Source organism: Cervus elaphus, chromosome 7 (genome assembly GCF_910594005.1).
Source record: "Cervus elaphus chromosome 7, mCerEla1.1, whole genome shotgun sequence".
NCBI lineage: Eukaryota > Metazoa > Chordata > Mammalia > Artiodactyla > Cervidae > Cervus > Cervus elaphus.
The window spans coordinates 9,863,094-9,878,094 of NC_057821.1; the positions used below are offsets into that span (position 1 = coordinate 9,863,094).

The 15,001-nt window shown below is 50.3% G+C and overlaps 1 protein-coding gene across 1 annotated transcript in view; it reads left to right on the forward strand.

Annotated features, from left to right (window-relative positions):
- Nucleotides 1-296: 296 nt before the first annotated feature.
- The window catches only part of PACSIN1 (protein kinase C and casein kinase substrate in neurons 1), a 64,425-nt gene continuing 49,720 nt past the window's right edge, over nucleotides 297-15,001 (forward strand). The window contains exon 1 of the mRNA XM_043907211.1: nucleotides 297-465. The gene's annotated coding sequence lies outside the window, so the exon portion shown is untranslated. The remainder of the gene's footprint in view (nucleotides 466-15,001) is intronic.

Sequence of the window (15,001 nt, forward strand, 5' to 3'; positions counted from 1 at the left end):
GGGGCGGGGGGCGCACGGGAGACGCTCTCCGCGCCCTCTCGGCGCCCGCCCGCCGCAGACAGAGCCCCTCGGCCGGGCGCCACGGAGCACCCCCTGGGAGGAGGAGCAGGGCGCTGGGGGTGCTGCCCGCCCCCCGCCCCCCCGCACCTCCTAAGCCGGCAGCTGCCGCCTCAGCAGCGCGGCGTCTCCACCTGCGCAGCCAGCGCTCCGCCCGGCGCCGCGCCGCCATTGGCTCGCTAAAAATGCCTCGCTAATCTGCGCCCATCTGCGCGCCTCCGCCCGCCGCCTCCCCTCCTCCTCGGCTCTGACCTTCCTCCTTCCCGCAGCCCCGGGCGAGGTCCGGAGGGACGCGGTGGCGCAGCCTCTCTTGCCCCCCGGGAAGTCGACCGGGCTTGAGGCCGGGTCCCCCAGACGCCCGCTTGGCCCCGCGGCGCCGCCGATGGTGCCGGGCGCGCCTGCCCCCAGGTAGGGGGTCTGGCCCTTGGATACGGGGGTAGGGAGGGAGCGCTCCAGTCTAGGGATACGTGCTGGCGGCGGGCGCAGGGGCGGACAGGGGGAGGATCGGAGAGCTACCTGCAGAGAGGTGAGCGCGCGACTGCGGGCGCTTTGCAAGCGCCGGGGTTCTTGAGCATCACCGGGGCAGTGTCACGATGTCCCTGAGCTGGGCCCCCTGGGAGACGGACCTGGCGGAGGCCTTCACCCGGGAACGGGGGCTTGGGGAGGAAACGCAGGAAATAGGTGCCTTGGGAAGGTGGGACCCAGGCCCCGGGTCCCATCCGAGGCTCTGGCCTGGCTTGTTCCGGTCCCAACAGGGTGGGTAGGCTGGTGCCGGCTTGGTGCGTAGGCTGTTTGTGGTCCAGAGTGGGCTGGGGAGAAATCCAGCAGCTGATGCCCACCCTAGGTCCTGTCTGGTTTACAGAGAAAAATATTTTCTTCTGGCTTGTCTGCCCTTTTCCCCCACTGCTGAGATGGGAGGGGGGAGAGGGGGAGAAGGTGAGGATAAATGGCCCGCACAGACCGCAGAGGCCAAGGTCTGTCTGGCCCTGCTCTCTTCCCCACCCCTCCCAGGCCACTTGCTGCCCGTTTGAATTCTCTCTCCTCCTTAGTTTTCTCTTATGGGAGGCCTTGAAAAGCTTAAAAGGTCATCAGGGTGTGAGGGACACAGTGGCAAACCACAGAGCTTGCCCGGACCCAGCTTCAAGCCCCAGCGGCCCCCCACCCTCTACTGCCCAGCTCTGCACCCCACGTGCAGTGACACATGTGGCCGCTTTTCTCTGGGCACAACCATAAATAACTCACGTTGTCCTGGCTCTGGCCTGGCGGGGGTGCAAACGGAACTGTCTGTCAATGGTCTTGAAGGTTCTATCCCTCACCCTCCCGGCCTTCCCATCACAGGTCCATAAGCCACTGACGAGCCTCCCTCTGGGTAGCTTCCTGCTACCCCAGGTGAGGTCCATGCCGCCTGCCCTGCCTTCTCCAGCCTAGCCTCCTTGTGCCTTGGTTGGTAATGCCTTGCCCGTGGCCCATAGACTGGAAGTGCTTTAGCACAGGAGTCTGTATGATTCATCTGTCATCGCCCCTGCACCTGACCCGGGTCTGGCACCAAGTACATGTTCGTGGAATGAGTGAATGAATCCACTTGAACTCTGAGAAATAGCTGGCACCCTGAAGGAGGGGGGTGAGACCCATCTTGGGCTCTCCTCCCATCCCCCAGGACCAAAGAGCTACTGAAAACAGACTCTCCCATTCCTGCCCTTCCTTGGTCTAGAGGTGATGAGCAGCTGTGGCATTTAGAGATAGACACTGGGGTCCTAATGGCTCTAGGGGGTCTTTTGGGCCCCAGGCTTGAGTCCCTGGCTGGTCCAGGCTTGCTGGAAGGCCCTGGTGAAGGTCTGACTTGCCTCAGGCCTTTGGGTTGGTACTTGCCTCCCAGGGTGCTGAGCCCATACCAGGCTCTCTGTCTCTGCCCCAGCCCTTAGGAGGGTCCTGGTCAGCATCAGCGCATCTGGGAAGGCCCGAGGCAGGCCATCCTCAGCCTCTGGGGTCCTCACAGTGAGCTCTGAACAGATCTTACGTGGAGGAGCCACTGTAGGCCAGAAGAGGAGGCTGCCAGCAAGAGTTCTGGCCCAGCCACAGGCCGTGCCTGTGACATGGACATTCTCAGGTCATCTCCAGCCCTCATTGCTCCTTTGACAGCCCTGCTGATAAGACAGCAGTAAGATGTCCTTGTCCTCATCTCACAGAGGAAGAGTCTGAGGGTCAGCGGCAGAGCCCAGCCTGGGACACAGTTCCTGGCTCCAGGTCCAGTGTTCTGTCCACTGCACTCGAGGGAGCTGGGGCGAGGCCCCAGGCCCAGGTCAGTGGGCTGTCCTAAATCCCGTCTGGCTCTGTCCCACCCCCAGCGAAGGAGAAAGGAAGGGTGTGATGCTTCAGGGCTGGGGGAGGATATGGAGGATGGTTTGGTTAGTGTCTGCAAGTGGTTGGCCCAGGGGAGGGCTGCAGGAAAAACAGTAGAAACCAACAGTGCGCAGCATCTGCCAGGAGCCAGGAGGCAGCCACTTTTTCAGTATTGAGTCACTCAATCTTCACTTCAGCCCAATTGGATACCATTATTATCCCCATTTTACACATGAGGAGACTGAGGCACCGAGAGGTCATCTGTCCAAGGTTACACGGTTTGAAACCGGAGGAGCTCGGATTTGAACCGAGCTCCAGAGTCCATTATTCCCTAAGGTAGCATATTCCTTAACGCTAGAGCAGCAGGGCTGGGAGCCTCGGGCCTGGGGGCTCGTCTCCATGGAGACACAGGTTTTAGGTACTCCGTGGCTCAAGTCCCCACGTGGCAGATAGTGTGTGCTTGATTAGGTGGGACTGTGATGGTTTCAGAGGCTCAGGATGAAAACTCCTTGAGCTCCTGCTGTGTGGCAGGCGGAGATCTTTATAGGATGCCCACCCGAGTCTGTCCCTCCCCTACTCTGCGTCCTTCGGCGGCTCCCCATTTCTTTTTTTTTTTTTTTTTAATTTTTTTTTTTGTTAATTTTTTTTTTTTTAAATTTTTTTTTTTTCCCCATTTCTTTGAGGACAGAGCGCAGTCTCCCTCACGTGGCCCCGCTGCCCTCCCAAAACCTGGGCTTCCTCTCCCTCCTCACCGCCTCCTCTGCCTTCCAGCTGCTCTGAACTGCTTTCAGTTCCTCAAATAAACCACCCTCCTCTCACCTGCAGGCCTTTGCAAAGACTGATCCCCTGCCTCGAGCCAGGCTCCCCTCCCTCCTCCCTACCCGCTCCTTCTCACCCTCGGGATCTGCTGAGACTTTTCCTTCTTCCAGAAGCTTCCACAAATTCCTCCTCCCACACCTGGCCCACTTCACCTCACACACTGTCCTCTCTGACTTTCCATTGCCCCCACCCCACCAGCTGTGGAGCCCTCGGAGGCAGGGTCTGCGTCCTGTTCCCTTGGCCCCCAGCGCAGAGGACCCCAGCGGAGTTAGCAAATGCTGGTTCCCCTCTTACACTTTCTCTCCAATCTCAGGACTTAGCCTCCTCCTCCCAACCAGCGCTAAGAACTCCTCCAGAATTTGCATATAGCCCCCCAGCAAGGACGAGCTGGTGGTGGAAAGCCTTCGGTGGAGAAGTGAAACCACCTGTGGGTCTGGCAGGACTGGGGAGGCATTTAGGGTGGGAGTTCGCTGATTTGGGGGGAGTCCTCCCTGGGGAAGCAGGTGGGAGGGAGTGGGGAGGAGTGGGCAGGTCAGAGAGGAGGAGGGCTGCTGGGTTGGTTTTACATTTTTCTTAAAGAAAAAAAAACTTCTATTATTATTTTTATTATTGTATTGCTGAAGTAATATGTACCTGTGTGGAAAAATCTAGAATGTACTGGAAAGCCCAAATTAAAAAAAAAAATATTAGCCAGCCCCAGACCGAGCCACTGTGGACACTTAGTGGCTGGTTTCCGATCAGGGGCCTGTGGACCAGGGCGGGGAGGTAGGGGATGGGTCTGGGGGGGGCTGGAGGGGAACAATCGGCCTGTGCACAGCAGGGGAGGGGAGCAGGGTGAGTGGAGGGAGAAGCGGAACCCTGGGAATTCCCCGGTGGTCCAGTGGTTGGGACTCCCTGCATCCACTGCAGGGGGCACGGGTTCGATCCCTGGTCCGGGAACTAAGATGAATCCTGCATGCTGTGTGGCACAGCCACAATAAATGAATGAAAAATAGACTTAAAAGTGGAGCTCTGGTGCAGGCCCAGCAGAGAGCCCCCCCCCTCCCACAACTGCTCGGGCGCTCTGGAGCTGGAGGGGCCCATCAGAGGTGCAGTGGAATAGCTGGGCCTGAGGACCTCTGCGTCCCTCTGACACTGGGTATGGCCCAGGACGTGCCCTTGGGCAGGCGGCTCCGAAGCAGGCACCATCCCGAAGGGACTGCCAGTCAACAGAAAGGATGGGTGAGCAGGTGGGAGACGGGCTGAAGGGAGAAGACCATCAGGAATGTGACCCCAGATGCTCTGAGGGGACAGAGACTCCAATCCCAGGGAAGCTGGTGGGGCGTCTCTGGGTGGGGAGCATTTCTGTGAGGGTGGGGTGCATGCCTTCAGACCTCGAGCTTGGGGTAGGTTGACCAAAGACTGGGAGGACAAAGAGGGTCTTGGCTCCTGTTTAAAAATCACTTGATCTTTAGACACTGGGTGGGGGCGATGGTCTGCTTGCCAGATAAACCCTAGGACGCCCAGTTAAATCTGACTTTCAGATGAAACAACACATTGGTAGGCTTTGGTTGGTTTGTTTTTTGGTATATGTATGTCCCAAATATTGCATGGGACATACTTTTACTAAAAATTTTGTACGTTGTTTGTCTGAACATCAGATTTAACTCAGTGTCCTGTATTTTCATTTGTTAAATCTGGGTCCCCTGGACTGGGCTGAGATGTGGGGGGAGAGGAGGGGAGAGAGGCGGGGAGGGCGCTTAGGGCTCCTAGTTTTCTCTTGTTTTGTATTGAGGGACACTTGTTTGAAGTTGACAGTTTGAAAAAATTAAGATGTCGGTTGAAAAAATTTTTGCATTTGTTTCTGTTCGCTGTCTAGAAAGTAATTCTCCATTTGTGAGTTTTGGTTCCCTCGTGCTGTTAGAAATAAAATGATCCATCCTATTATTTATTCAGGAGGTTTGATGATCAAAGGTGGAGTTGCTAAAGAAGAATAATCCATTTGAGAAATAAAAGTCTTCATCGTAAGAAAGCTCTTAGGTGGCAGAGGGTGTGGGAAGCTGGAACTCTCCCATCAGCTGAGGTTGGCTCGACCTCTTTTGGCAATAGCTGCACGTTTTTTTTTTAAAGCCAGCATTTATTCTTTCAAATACACATGGTTCTAGAATTTTTTACATTAAAATAAGAAGAGAGAGACTTTCCTGGTGGCCCCGTGCTGAGGAATCCGTCTTGCAGTGCCGGGAACTGGTCAGGGAACTAAGACCCTCCATGCAGCAGGGCAACTGAACACACATGCCTTAACTCCTGAGCCCACGTGTCACGAGAGGGTCCGAGCACTGCAGTGAAAGATCTCGCATGGCACATCTAAGGCCCACCGCAGCAAGTTAAAAAAGAAGAGAAGTGCAAATAAACAGTTCTAGGACGGAGAAGGTATAAATTAGGAAATATGGAAATATTTGTATGTTTACAAATAATAGTAGCAAGTACTTGCTGAGAGCTTGCTATGTTTCAGAAACTGTTGTTGAAATATACTGTGATTCAAGAAACTGTTTGTACAATAGAATACACGCGTGAGGTTTTAATGGGGCGGTTCCATGCCCCAGGGCTCCTCCTATAGGTGCCCTCTAGGCATGAGAGCCGGGTGGAATGGTCCATGTGGCAAAGCTAAATGTCCATCAGGAGGGCTGATGACATAATTAGGACCTGATGAGATGCTGTGATTTTAGGTAGCTGTTCGTTCTTTCATTTGGTCAGTGAATGTGCACTGAATGTCTTCTGTGTGCCGGGCACTGTTTTAGCTGCTGAAAACCAGAGAAGAGAACTGGGCAGAGCTTAATATTAGGGTGGAAAGATGGCCAGACTGTACTGGCAAGTCAAACAAAATGACTTTGTGGATCAACATGTGTAGTATGATCCATTCAAAAAATGCATAGGGGGACTTTGCTGATGGTCCAGTGGTTAGGACTCATCACTTCCACTGCTGGGGGGCACCTTTAGATGATCCCCAAAGCCATGCAGCTCAGCCAGAAATAAATAAAAATATACATATGTATCTTGTGTGCACATTTGTATAAAAATGTCCCCAAAGCTGCACATCTGATGGTTTATCTCTTGGGCAAGTACTGGGAGGTCAGGTGCCAGGCAGGAGGGGCAATGTTTGCTTTTTGGCACCCTGTGCTCTTCGCATTTATACCACAATTGTCATTACTCGTACAAAACATAGTTTACAAAACATAAACTCCACTTCATGATACCTGGGGTTGTTCTTAGAAGTCTCAAAAAAATGAGCATTTAAATTGTACTCCCCTCCAATGCAGATTCGATGCCATTGGAATCAGATGCTGCTTACTTTTGGTTTGAAGAGTTTTTATTTGTAACTGGCTTTTTTTTTTTTTAATTTTTAATTGAAAGATAATTGCTTTACAACGTTGTGTTGGTTTCTGCCATACATCAACAAGAATCACCGTAGGCATACATGTGTCCCCTCCCTCTTGACCCTCCCTTCCACTGCCCACCTCTTCCCGCCCCTCTAGGTTGTTATAAGCACTGGCTTGAGTTCCCTGGTCATGCAGCATAGTCTCACTGCTGTCTGTTTTCCATGTGGTAACGTATATGTTTCCATGCTCCTCTCTCCATTTGTCCCACCCTCTCCTTCCCCCACTGTGGCCACAGGCCTGTTCTCTCTGTCTGCGCCTCTATTGCTGCCCGGCAAATAGGTTCTTCAGTATCAGCTTTCTAGATTCCATATATATGTGTTAATATACAACATTTGTTTTTCTCTTTCTGACTTACCATGTAATAGGCTCTAGGTTCACCCACCTCATTAGAATTGACTCAAATGCATTCCTTTTTATAGCTGAGTAATATTCCATTGTATATATGTATCACAACTTCTTTACCCACTCACCTGTCAATGGACATCTAAGTTGCTTTCATGTGTGACTGGTTTCTAACTGGTCTCTTCATGAGTTTGTTGTCTCCTCTCCTTCCTCCTCCCAATCCTGGGGTGGACTAAACCTGCTAGGCACTTCACTGGTTGTCCAATGGTTGAGAGTGTGTGCTTCCACTCATTGCAAGGGCACAGGTTTGATCCCTGGTTGGGGAACTAAGATCCGCATGCTATGCAGTGTGACAGAAATAAATAAAAAACGGAAATTAAAAAAAAAGAAACTTGCTGGGATGGGAGAGGAGGTAACTGTGGTGTCAGGAGGGCACAGAGAAGTGAGGCAGGCCCTGGACAGCAGTGCCAGGGGTCCTGAGGGGGTCTGAGATCCTCTGGCATAGGCCAGGCGCTGTTCTATTTATCCCATTTATCAACTCATTTAGTCTTCTCAGTAACATTATGAGGTTATCCCATTTTACAGATGTGGAAACTGAGGTCAAGTGACTTGCCTAAGGTCACCCTGGCAAGTGAGTGGCGGAGGCAGGATTCACGTCTGTGCGGTCTGGATGCAGAGGAGATGACCCTTCCTCCCAGTGAAGAGAGTCCTTCGCAGGTGTGCTCCCAAAGGCTGGGGGTGATTGTGGATGGTCTTCTGTAGAAGCAGACCTGGAAGGAAAGGATGGGAGATTCAGAGAGGTGGGCACAGGGGCAGGGGAGGAAATCAGTTCAGGAACCCAGACGAAGAAGCAGGAGGTGAGACTGGTAGGAGATCCAGCTGCTGGACTGTTTAGATGACTGGCCTCATGGAACTGGCTGGGACAGGTGGCCCAGTGCTCTCCCTGTTCCTCAGAGGGTCTCCTGGGCCCAGCCGCCCCAGCCCGACTCTGTCCCACCTGGGCTTTCTCTGGGCCACACATTCTATCCCTCGCCTGCCTGGGTCCAGCCTTGACTGACCTCCAGAGCAGAAAGGCAGCCGAAGTGGGGCAGGGCCAAGGGCTGGGCTTTGGGACGCCCCTGCTGAGGTTCAGGTCTGACACGTATGGAGGAGCCTTATGCCATTCAGCGCCTCCCCTTGGACTTGATTTTCCTCCCTTTTCTTTTTAAACTTTTTATCATGGAAAAATATAAGCATTTACAAAAGTAGAATAGTATAATGAACCATCATTGTCCATAGCATTCAGCTTCAAATGCTGTCAACTCATGGCCAAACTCATGTTTCAGTTCTATACCCCTCTCCCCCATAATAATTCAGGCAAATCCCAGGCATGGTTTCATCACAAATATATCAAGATGTGTCTCTAAAAGATCAGGATTTTTCCTAACATAATCATAATACCATCATCACACTTATGAAGAAGTCATTTTCTTTATATCATCAAATGTCCACTCAGCATTCACATTCCTGGTTGTCACAGATGTCTTTTTTTTTTTTTCACATCTAATTTGACTCAAGATCCAAATAAGATCCACACACATTGTGATTGATTGATAAGTCTTAGTCTCTTTTAATCCATACTTCCCCCCTCTATCTTTTTCTTTGTCCTTGGCAATTTACCTGTTGGAGAATCCGGGTTATTTGTCTTGTAGGATTTCCTGCAGTGTGGATTTTGTGGATTGCATCCCTGTGGTGTAGCTTAACATGTTCCTCAGTCCCCTCTGTAACTTGGTAGTTGAGTTCATCTTCTGACCCCTCCTCATGCAGTCACCAGGCTCTGTCGTCAAGATCCCCAGAGTCCCACGACTTCTCACCACCTACACTGCTGCCCCATCTCTGAGCCCCTCCATCGCTCTCCCGGATTACTGCAGCAGCCTCTTCCTGGTCTCCCCGCGTCCCCCTTGCCCCAGCAGCCAACGATATCCTTTTAAAACCTAAATGAAATCATCTTCCTCCTCTGCTCAAAACTTTAATGGCTCCCTCTTACTTGGAATAAAATCTCAAGTCCTGTAAAAAGTCCTGTTTACAAGGCCCTGTGTGATTTGGCTGTCAGGTCCTGCTGACCTCATCTCATGCCTTCCCCTCTTCGCTGGGCTCCTGGCCATTTCCCAGGCATATCAGATATCCTCCTGCCTCAGGGCCTTTGCACTGCCCTTCCCCGTGCCTGGCCGCAGAGGTCCACATGTCTCATGATGTTCACATCTCTGCCCACATCACCTCCTCAGAGAGGCCTTCCCAGAGCACCACATCTAAGACAGCCCCTGTCCTCCACCGCCAGCCTTCTCTGTTTTCCTTCATAGCACTCAGGCATCCCTCATATTTGTCTCGTTGTTTCTGGGCTGTCTCCCCTATCTGTCTTTGAGTTCCCTGAGAGCAGGGCAGCGCGACTCTGCCCAAGGAGCAGACCTCCTCTGCCACTTAGATTCCCTGCCTGTCAGCTCGTCTCCTTCCAGCATTTTCTGGAAAGCAAAACAACCCTGTACTTGCGTGTGGCTCTTCGGAGTTTATAACATTCTTCCTGTCTTAGGTCAGAGTCCCTTGAAGCCTTACCTAAGATGGAGATTCCTGGACCGTGGTTTCCTGCAGGCATGCGCATAGGAGGGAGGGAGAGAGAAAGAGCATCTGATGGGGTCGGGAAGGAGCCGGGGAAAGGTGCTTCCAGCTGAGTCCAGCTCCGGTCCTGTAGGGAACCCTGGAGTGGGAGCAAGGGGCCAGGCCTTTGGAGCCTCTTCTCAGGCCTAGGGGAGAGCGTGACCCCCAAGACACCCCTAGCTGAGGCTGCCCACCTAAAGCTGCGGTCCAAACACCAATTCAAAAAGCCACATGCACCCCAGTGTCATAGCAGCATTACTCACCATAGCCAAAATGTGGAGGCCACCCTGGTGCCCACCAACAGATGGCTGAAGAAGATGTGGTATGTCAACACACACGTATGCACACATACTCACACACAGACACACTGGAATATTACTCAACCACAGCAGAGAATGAAATTCTGCCATTTGCAGCCACGTGGATGAACCTAGAGAACATTATGGTTTGTGAAATAAAGTCAGAAAGACAAATACTGTATAAAATCACTTATATGTGGAAAACAGACAAATGTATAAGGAAAACAGAAGCAGACTCACAGATATAGAGGACAAACTAGCGGTTACCAAACTAGTGTGAGTGTATGTGTGCGTGCGAGTTTGTGTGGGACAGGGGAGGGGCAAGAGAGGCACGGGGTTAAGAGAGAAAGGTTGCTATGTATAAAATAGATAAGCAACGAGGATATAGTATGTAGCACAGGGAATTACAGCCATTATCTTGATATGTCTTTTAGCGGAGTGTAAATTGTGAAAATACTGAAACCCTGTGCCGTACACCTGAAACTTAACATTGTAAATCAACTACAATAAAAAATAGAAACAACTCTCAAGAGACGGGGGCGTCTGGCTCGGGATGGGTACCCTGTCTGATGAAGGGTTCTGACAGCACCACCTTCACCTTCACATCCAGTTTCTGCTTTGAGCCCTGCCATAAGCTGATGAGGAAGGTATTTATTAGTTACCATTACTGCTGTTTTGATAAATAAGGAAGCTGAGGTTGGGGTGGGGATGACTTGCCTGGGGTTGCACAGCCATCGGAGTAGACCTGGGATTCGATTTTGGATTCTTACTTGGGATCCCCTGATGAGTTAAGTGTCTTAGTGGCTACTGGGTCACTGTTTTACTCTCATGTATTCATTCGACAAGTATATATTGAGTGCTGTGTGCCCAGGTTGAACGGGGCACCGACCATTCAGTGGTGAATGAAACCCACCCCGTCCTTGCCCCGTGGAGGTTTTGCTCTGTGCCTCTCCCTGCATTTAGCTGACCCCCCACCCTGCTGACCACTTCTGAGCCCTCAGCAGCCCCGACTTTGGTAATGAGAGCATGTGATGTTCGTTGAGAACTTACTATGTGCTGGCACCATGCCAGGCTCGTTGTGTTGATGAGCTCGCTTCACCTTCCCAGCACCCCATTTTTGGATGGGCAAGCTGAGGCTGCAGAGGGCCCTAAGGCTCCAAGCCCAGGTCCTTCCATGATCTGGGATGCAAACCACCCCTGAGCACCGCTCTCTCCGCTTCTGCCTCCCCTGCCCGGCCCCCCGCTGCAGGGTATCTGGTGTCGCCTCTATCAGCAGCTCCATCGGACGCCAGGCTGCCGCTGCCGCCTACTCACCGGGTGTTGGGTGACCGGCTGCCGTCTCGCCTGCCCCACTTGGCCCTGTCCCAGGTGGGGCGCTTCTGATGGGAGGCCTCCGCACCCTCCAGGGGCCAGGATCCCTGCCTCCGCACCCCTTCCCACCACTTTTCTCACTGGCCCCAGCTGGCCGGGTGGGACCTTCTGGCAGCCCTAGCTGGGCCTGGGCATTGGGGGCCCCTCCACCCTCACACCAGCTGGCCTAGTAAGCTGCAAAGCTGGCTCAGGCGCCCCTGAAAGAGTGGGGGGCGGAGGGCAGATCAGAGCGGGCTTCCTTCCCTCCTCACGCTTCCCCACACAGGGCCAAGACAAGCCCAGCAGGGAGAAATCAAGTCACAACATTTCCACCTGAGGAGGGTAAGGGTGGGGAGGGACCCCCCCCTAGACTGCCCTGGAACAGTAGACTGGGAGTGAGCACCCCAGCCTGCATCAGCTCCAGAGATCTGAGTTGCCTGCCCCCTGCTCCTCTAGCTCTTTGGAGAAATGACAGATTGCAGCTCTGAGGAGCCGGGAAACATCATTCCAGGAAGCAAGGACACTTCCAAAACCGTATGAATGATGCCGGAGTCAACTTCAAGAGGTTCCCACTGGCCAAAGAGAGGACAATCTGAGCATCACTGAGAATGACTGGGACTCATCAAATGTATAAAAACCCATAATGATGATCAAAACGTTAAAAAAAAAAATACAAACTCCGAACAACAGAAAAGTCTGCTAATAACCAACTATCTGCAAGAACGTGGAGCCTGGGCTCCTGCCCGCACTGCTTGTGAGCTGCATTATCTAGTAATGCTAGTAAACATTCCCGGTGATCCAGCAGTTCTGCTCCTGGGAATACACCCTGGGATCATTTATCCCAAGACATGGATGAGAATGTCCCAAGCATCATTTTTCACAAGAAAACAACATTGATGTCTGCAAACTGTAAACTGGATAAGTAAATCACGATATATTCACATATCAGAACACTGTGCAAAGATTAAAAAAACTAAAGGACTACTGCTGCAAAGAATAACCTAATTGCATGGTGAAAAGAAAACGCTGATTTTGCAAACAAAACAAAAAAGACAGGCATAAAATAATACATCATTCCATTAATTAAAATTCAAGAAGAGACAGAACTATTTGGTTTTGGATGCATACTTTGTGGTAAAACCCAAAACTAAGCAGCTAATAACCCCAGCTATTTAGAATGGTTGGTCCCTCTCCCACAAACCCACAAGAAGGGCTTGTGGTAGGGAAGTGTCCATGGGGGTCTTTTGGAGCCCTGGCAATTCTCTATTTTTGACCTAGATGGTGGTGACTTTATATTAATGGTGGCTGTTGGCTTTATAACTTTTCTTCTATAAAGTTATGACCAACGTAGACAGCATATTAAAAAGCAGAGACATTACTTTGCCAACAAAGGCCCGTCTAGTCAAAGCTATGGTTTTTCCAGCAGTCATGAATGGATGTGAGAGTTGGACTGTAAAGAAAGCTGAGCACCAAAGAATTTGATGCTTTTGAACTGTGGTGTTGGGAACACTCTTGGACAGCAAGGAGATTTAACCAGTCCATCCTAAAGGAAATCAATCCTGAATATTCACTGGAAGGACTGATACTGAAGCTGAAACTCCAATACTTTGGCCATCTGATGTGAAGAACTGACTCATTTGAAAAGACCCTGATGCTGGGAAAGATTGAAGGCAGGAGGAGAAGGGGACGACAGAGGATGAGATGGTTGGATGGCATCACCAACTCAATGGACATGAGTTTGAGTAAACTCTGGGAGTTGGTGATGGACAGGGAGGCCTGGCGTGCCTCCATGGGGTCGCAAAGAGTCAGACACGACTGAGTGACTGAACTGAACTGTTGGTTTTATATTAATTTGTTAAAATGCATAACCTATTTTATATACTTAGATACTTTAAAACTAGAAAAAATACTCATTGGTCACCTGTGGAGGTTGCTAGAGCACCAACTCATTTCTCTAGAAAAATGATCAAGGGAAGGAATCAAGCCTTTATCCTACTATATATGCCAGATTTCAGAATAACAGAATAGGTGAAGAGGAAATTTTCTTTATAAAAGTCTGGCAAACAAAATGATCAAATTAGAAAACTCACCATCTGGTCGGGGAGAAAAATGTGATGGAAAGCTGGCGTTAACTTGCAGCAGAGGTGGGACGGCCTCGGCTCTCAGGGCTCTCCTGCCTCCCGGCCGCTGCTGGGAACACAGGTCTCCCAGCTCAGCTGAGCGATGCAGCCTGTGGGTGGGGCAGTCAAGGGGTCCAAGGAGGCGTAGGGTGGGGCTCAGCGATCTGGCGAAATGACTGACTGCATCTCTGAGGAGCCGGAAAACACATTATATGTGGAGATATACATACAATTAAATTGGGTTGGCCAAAAAACTCATTCAAGTTTTTCCGTAACATCTTACAGAAGAACCTGAAGGAACTTTTTGGCCAACCCAATACACAGATATACATTTACAAATTTGAGATATAATTCATCCACCATAATTTTCACCTTCTTAAAATGTATAATTCAGCAGCTTTTAGCACATTCACAAAGTTGTGAATAACTGCTTCTAATCACCACTATCACAATCACCACCACTGTCTAACTCCAGAACATCTTCTCTCGGAAAAGAAACCTATTAGCAGTCACTGCTCAATTCCTGCTTCCTCAAGCTACTGGCAACCACCCATCTGTTCTCTGTCTCTATCAATTTGCCTATTCTGGATATTTCATATAAATGAATTATATCTTTTGTGTCTGGCTCCTTTAACTTAGCACAATGTTTATAAGGTTCATCCATGTTATATGTAGCGTGTAACAGTATATATGGTCATGTATGGATGTGAGAGTTGGACTATAAAGAAAGCTGAGCGCCAAAGAATTTGATGCTTTTGAACTGTGGTGTTGGAGAAGACTCTTGAGAGTCCCTTGGACTGCAAGGAGATCCAACCAGTCCATCCTAAAGGAGATCAGTCCTGGGTGTTCATTGGAAGGACTGATGCTGAAGCTGAAACTCCAATACTTTGGCCACCTGATGTGAAGAGTTGACTCACTGGAAAAGACCTTGATGCTGGGAGGGATTGAGGGCAGGAGGAGAAGGGTATGACAGAGGATGAGATGGTTGGATGGCATCACCAACTCAACGGACATGAGTTTGAGTCAACTCCGGGAGTTTGTGATGGACAGGGAGGCCTGGTGTGCTGCAGTCCATGGGGTTGCAAAGAGTTGGACATGACTGAGTGACTGAACTGAACAGTACTCTATTCCTTTTTGTGACTGCATAGTATCACATTGTGTGGATTACACTTTTTGTTTATACATTCAGTCATTGATGGATATTTAAGTTGTTTTCACTGTTTGGTTATTATTAATAATGCTTCTATGAGCATTTATGTACAAGCTTTTATGTAGAGATGTTCTCATTTTTCTTGGATATATACTTAGGAATGGAATTGTTGGATCATATGGTAACTCTATATTTAACTTTTTGAGGAATTGCCAGACTGTTTCTAGACATATACATTCCCTCCTTGCAACGTTTGAAAGTTCCAGTTACTCTTCATTTTCACCAACACTTGTTATTGTCCTTTTTTTTTTTAAATCATAGCCACCCTAGTGCATGGGAAGTAACACCTTAATGTGGGCCTGATTTACATTCTCTAATGACTGATAATACTGAGCATCTTTTCCTGTGCTTATTGGACTTTCGTATCTTCTTTGGAGAAATGTCTTTTCATACCCTTGCCCATTTTTAAATTGGGTA